Source organism: Pinus tabuliformis, chromosome 7 (assembly GCF_031772625.1).
Source record: "Pinus tabuliformis cultivar Carrire ecotype Pingquan chromosome 7, CPIR1, whole genome shotgun sequence".
Lineage (NCBI taxonomy): Eukaryota > Viridiplantae > Streptophyta > Pinopsida > Pinales > Pinaceae > Pinus > Pinus tabuliformis.
Window position 1 is genome coordinate 2064367166 of NC_142293.1, and position 5062 is coordinate 2064372227.

Sequence of the window (5062 nt, forward strand, 5' to 3'; positions counted from 1 at the left end):
TCAATATCTGAAGAATAAGTTAAATTATAAATTTGGATGGTATATTGAAAAGAGTTTGATAATACTGATTCACCCCCCCTTCTCAGTATTATTTCCAACAAAAACAAACTTATATATCTAGCATAATAGCTGTTTCTTTACATATATTCATTAACAAATCCTTTGAGAGATCCCTCTCTAGTTCAGTAGGGCTATCTACTGAGCTGAAAGTGGTTCGAGGTTACCTCTTTTGATCTCCTGCTCAACCTAGGAAATTGTAGAGGATAACAAAATGACCGATCACAAGATCCATAGTTGGCTCCAAAATTTGAGTGTAGGAAAAAATTTGGAGGGTGTTTTTTGCAGCAACAACACCTTCTTTGTCAAGTTGTGGAAACATTGTTTGAATTGGGAGATTGTCACTGATAACCTTCTTTAAGTGTGAAACATGTAAGACTTGGTGCACTCGAAAATATGCAGGCAGCTCCAATTTGTATGCCATAGTACCGATCTTTTGCAACACATTGTAAGGATCATAGAACTTCGGTGATAATTTTTTGTCCTTCTTAGATTGCTCGAGGGACATTTATTTGTATGATTGTAGTTGTAAAAATACCCAATCACCTACATCAAAACTTATTTCACTATGATATTGATCTACTTGTTGTTTCATTCAATTTTGGACAAGAGTGAGGTTATCCTTGAAGAGGTGGATAACTTGTTGATGCTCAATTTGATCTTCCATCTGACCTTAGACTTTTCTCTTAAAGATGATGTGATGGATGGTGGATGATATCAACAAAGTGCCATAAATTGGGTCATTTTTGCTGCAATATGGAAGGAAGTTTTATACCACCATTCAGCTAGAGGTAACCACTTGACCCATTGTGTTTGTTTATCAAATATAAAGAAATGAATATATCCATCAAAAAATTTGTTCACTATCTTAGTTTTCCCATTAAATTGAGGATGATAAGATAAGCTATGATTTAATTGAGTACCAAGACAAGAAAATTATTGCGTCCAAATTTTTTTAGTGAAAATAGGATCTCTGTCACTTACAATAATCTTTGCATTTCCATGTGGCTTTTTAATTGTTTCCATAAATGTAATACCAACTATATTGGCTTTAAAAATATGAGATAATGCACAAAAGTGTGCATACTTGGTAACTCTATGACCTACCACCATGATGACACTCTTTCATTCATACTTGGGTAAACTTGGGATAAAATCCATTGATACCTCCTCCCAACACTAACTTGGAATGGTTAAAGGTTGTAACAGACCTAGGGTCTTGATTGTCTCAACTTTATTTTGTTGGCAAACCAAACATTCTACCACAAAATTATGAATATTAGATTTAAGGCCATCCCAAAAAAAGTCCTTCTTGACCCTGTGGTAAGTTTTTAAAATCTTGAGTGCCCTTCTAAGGGAGAGCTGTGCGATTCCAAAATAATATTTTGTTTGAGTTGGTAATTATTACAAATATATAAACAATCTTTGTACCATAATGAATCTTTTTTCCAAATAAATGTATCAAATGTACTAGGATCTTGCTGCAACTTTTGAGTGAGTGTCCACACCTCTTTGTCCTTCTTCCATTCATCCCTTACTTAGGTTATCTAGTCAAGTTGGTTAATAGAAATGGAACGAAGCCATGCTTCCACATCCTCGTCCTTTCTTGGGAGTGCATATGGAAAAACCTTTTATTTCCCTTTTTTGTAGATGATTTCAAAGTCATAATCCAACATCTTTGTGATCCATTTTTTCTGCTCTTCTGAAGATAATCTTTGTTCCAAAAATTATTTAAGACTATCATGATTTGTTTTTATCTTGAAGTGTCTTCACATTAGGTAAGGTCAACATTGCTTTAGCGCATGTAGTATTTCCAACATTTCCTTCTCATAAATAGGTTTGTGTAAATACTTTCCTTTGATTGTGTTGACACCTAATCTGTGGGATTAGTAAATCCTATGTAAATATTGTAAATAAAGAAATAAAGGAAGTTGTAAGATGAAGAGACATTGGGAAGTGAAACCAAATAGTCTCCAATAGTCTCCCTCTCCTTGTATATATACACATCCCCTCTTAATGCAAAACTAACAATTTCATTTAGAGTTACTCCGGGCCTGACATGCTATCAGAGCTAGTTCCCAAAATTAGATTTTGTGTTGTAACTCCTGCTAAAATCTACCACTTTTCTGCCATTTTCTGCTACATATTATCCCTCTACTATGCTGAAATCTACCACTTTTCTGCCATTTTCTGCTACATATTATCCCTCTACTGTATTCTACATTTAATTATCTACGTTACTCTAATTCTCTTTGTTAGCCCACTCTCCACTCTCCCTGTGAATTCTATGAAGTGGATGCTATAACTCTCACTCTCCTTCAGAATCAATGTTGCCTTGGATTACTGTGATGGTATCTGTTTATGGTGCATTCTCCCAACATATGTATACAGTCATCAAGATATGAAAAAAATTTAAAGATCTCCAGCTGGTGTGTTTACCTGCGGTTGCCTAAATATCAAATGAGATCAAAAATTTGTTGGACGGGAACTCAATATTAATTTATGTTGAACACAATAAAGCAAAGGAGTGCAGGAGCGAGTGGGTTCAAATCCAGAGACAAACGCTGCAACGTGTTCTAGAATTGTGTGAGGAGGCCTTAAAATATTTGAAGGCAAATGATAATTCTGAAAACTCTCTCTCAGAGGAGGACTCTGAAGTCAAAGCCGATAGTTCATGTGATGCATTTGCAAGTCATCTGTGCATTCAAGTTCACGATGGCTATTCGTTGAAAATGATATGTGAATTTATGTGATGGTAGAGAAAATATGTTGGTTTTTATCAAAGGGCAAGAACCATGCAGAAATTAGTTTTCTAAATATCGTATATGAGTGATGTTTCCCTTAAAACGGCGTTACGATGTTTGATTTTTTAAAGGTTGTTGTATATAATGGACATGGCATATAATGGATTTAAAAAGGGAAAGTCCATGGCATATATTTATATAATGTGATGACTTATGAATTTGTTGAGTTCATTTTTGTAATTGCCATATATTCTAGGGTATGAAAATAAATATACCCAAGTATATGTTGGAGTGTATATTTGAGAGCTTGCATACGAAGTTGAGTCCAGGAGATGGATCGTACGCGCAAAGGTCTGGGCTAGGGTTACCTATTGCGCATCTACTGCAGCTCGTAGGGACTAGGGTTTGTTTAACTTTTCTGCCCTGCTCCCTACCACTGCGGTCACGATCCTGAACCACCAGCTGCAGCATTCCCACTGCTATCCGCAACAGTCTCTATCGGTGCAGTCAAGGTGTCAGTTATGGATGCTCCGGAGCTTGATTCGGTGGACTATTCGGCGGATCCATCGCCGGATAAAATTATTTTCGGGGACCCCTGTTTTGGGCATCGTTCACTGTTCGGGCCCTCCTCTTCGACATCGGTTCCTGGGCACCCATCCTACCCCACTCCCGCTGCGCCCATTGTCTACCGCTCCACATCATCTGCTGGAGCTCTCCCCTCTGAATCGCCGCCATTCGAGGTCCCTCCGCTTTCACCTGGTTCTCTTCAGTTTTTGGCCTCTCATACTCCTCCCTCGCCTTCGTTTGATCCTTTGGCTCCTCCCCTCATATCGGTGCCTCTCCCTCCGCCGATCTCTGTACCTGCTCCTCAGCCATCCATCTCAGGCCTGCGCCCCTCTGGTTGTTTTGAAACCCCCGCGGTCTCTACCCGCCCCGCTCAGGCCCCTTCCAGGGAGGGCATCACCAACCCTCTGGTTGATCACCCGTCGGCCCCTCGATCCGGCAAAAAGAAGGTTCACTGTGTGAGATCTACATCGAGGGACATTTCCATAAAATTTGACGAATCGAAGCCGCTCGGGGAATATAAGGATATCGCGAACACCGTGTTGGTAGGACACGTCCGGGGCAGAACCTACTCGAGACAGAGACTCATCCTATGGGTTAAGGAGATCTGGGGCGGAGTGTTATTTGATCTGCCAGAGGTTCATGTCCTCGCAAGAGGTTGGTTCTCACTAAAATTCTCCAAGGAAAGCCAGACAGATCTGGTTCTGGGGCGTTATTGGCATATCGAAATGGCGCCGGTTCTCCTCAAGCGTTGGAGTCCTCTTTTTGAACCTGAGCGGGAACAGCTTGGTGCAGGACCGATCTGGGTTCGCCTCCCGGGACTTCCTCTACCCTTCTGGGCTGAAGAAGTGTTCATTCGGGTTGGAAATGCCCTAGGGACCTATCTGGATTTCGATCGCACTTTTGTGGAATCAGGGAGCCGAACACTTGCACGGATTTTGGTTCATCTGGACACTCGGGAAGGGCTGGAGGAGCAAATTACGCTTCAATGGGGCGGATGCATCAGGGTACAGCTATTGGATTATGAAGGTGTCCCTTTCCGCTGCAGGAGGTGCCATAAAGTCGGACACCTCGCTAAGGACTGTCCTCTTAACAAGAAAGCGGAAGACACTCCGAAGAATACCCCGGCGTCTTCCAGGATGGCATCCCCTGGCGTTTCTCGGCCTCCCTCTGCTGGTCTGTCCCCTCCAGCTTCAGATTCTGTGGACGTCTCTGGACTCAGGCGTCCTTCGCCTCCTATCACCAGGGCTCGCTCGGCGGCTGAAGCGGGTATGATCTCTAATCCTTCTACATCTCTGTTTTTTTTCATCGACTGAGATCATTGGTCCCTCATCACATTCTCCTATGATTCATTGTCCACTTACTTCATCTCCCCCCATCTCATCGGATCCTATTATTACCACTTCCCCCCATAAGTTCTGCTCCTCCCCGCGAGCGTCTTCCCCTCCTCATCCATACTTTCTTAGATCTCGGAACCCTGCCAGAGAGACCCCTATCGGACATTCCGGGTTGGGCATTGTAGTTCCTGAAGGGGGTGTTTCGAACACCAGAGGGAGAAAATCCCATCTCTCTAAAGCTATAAAACTTGCTGGGGCGGAGGTGGTCTCTGGCAGACAATCGACCATTGACGGGGTCCTTAGAGCGGGACATACCCCAAGAAATGTTCCCCCATGAAGTGTCTTTCATTTAATTTTAGA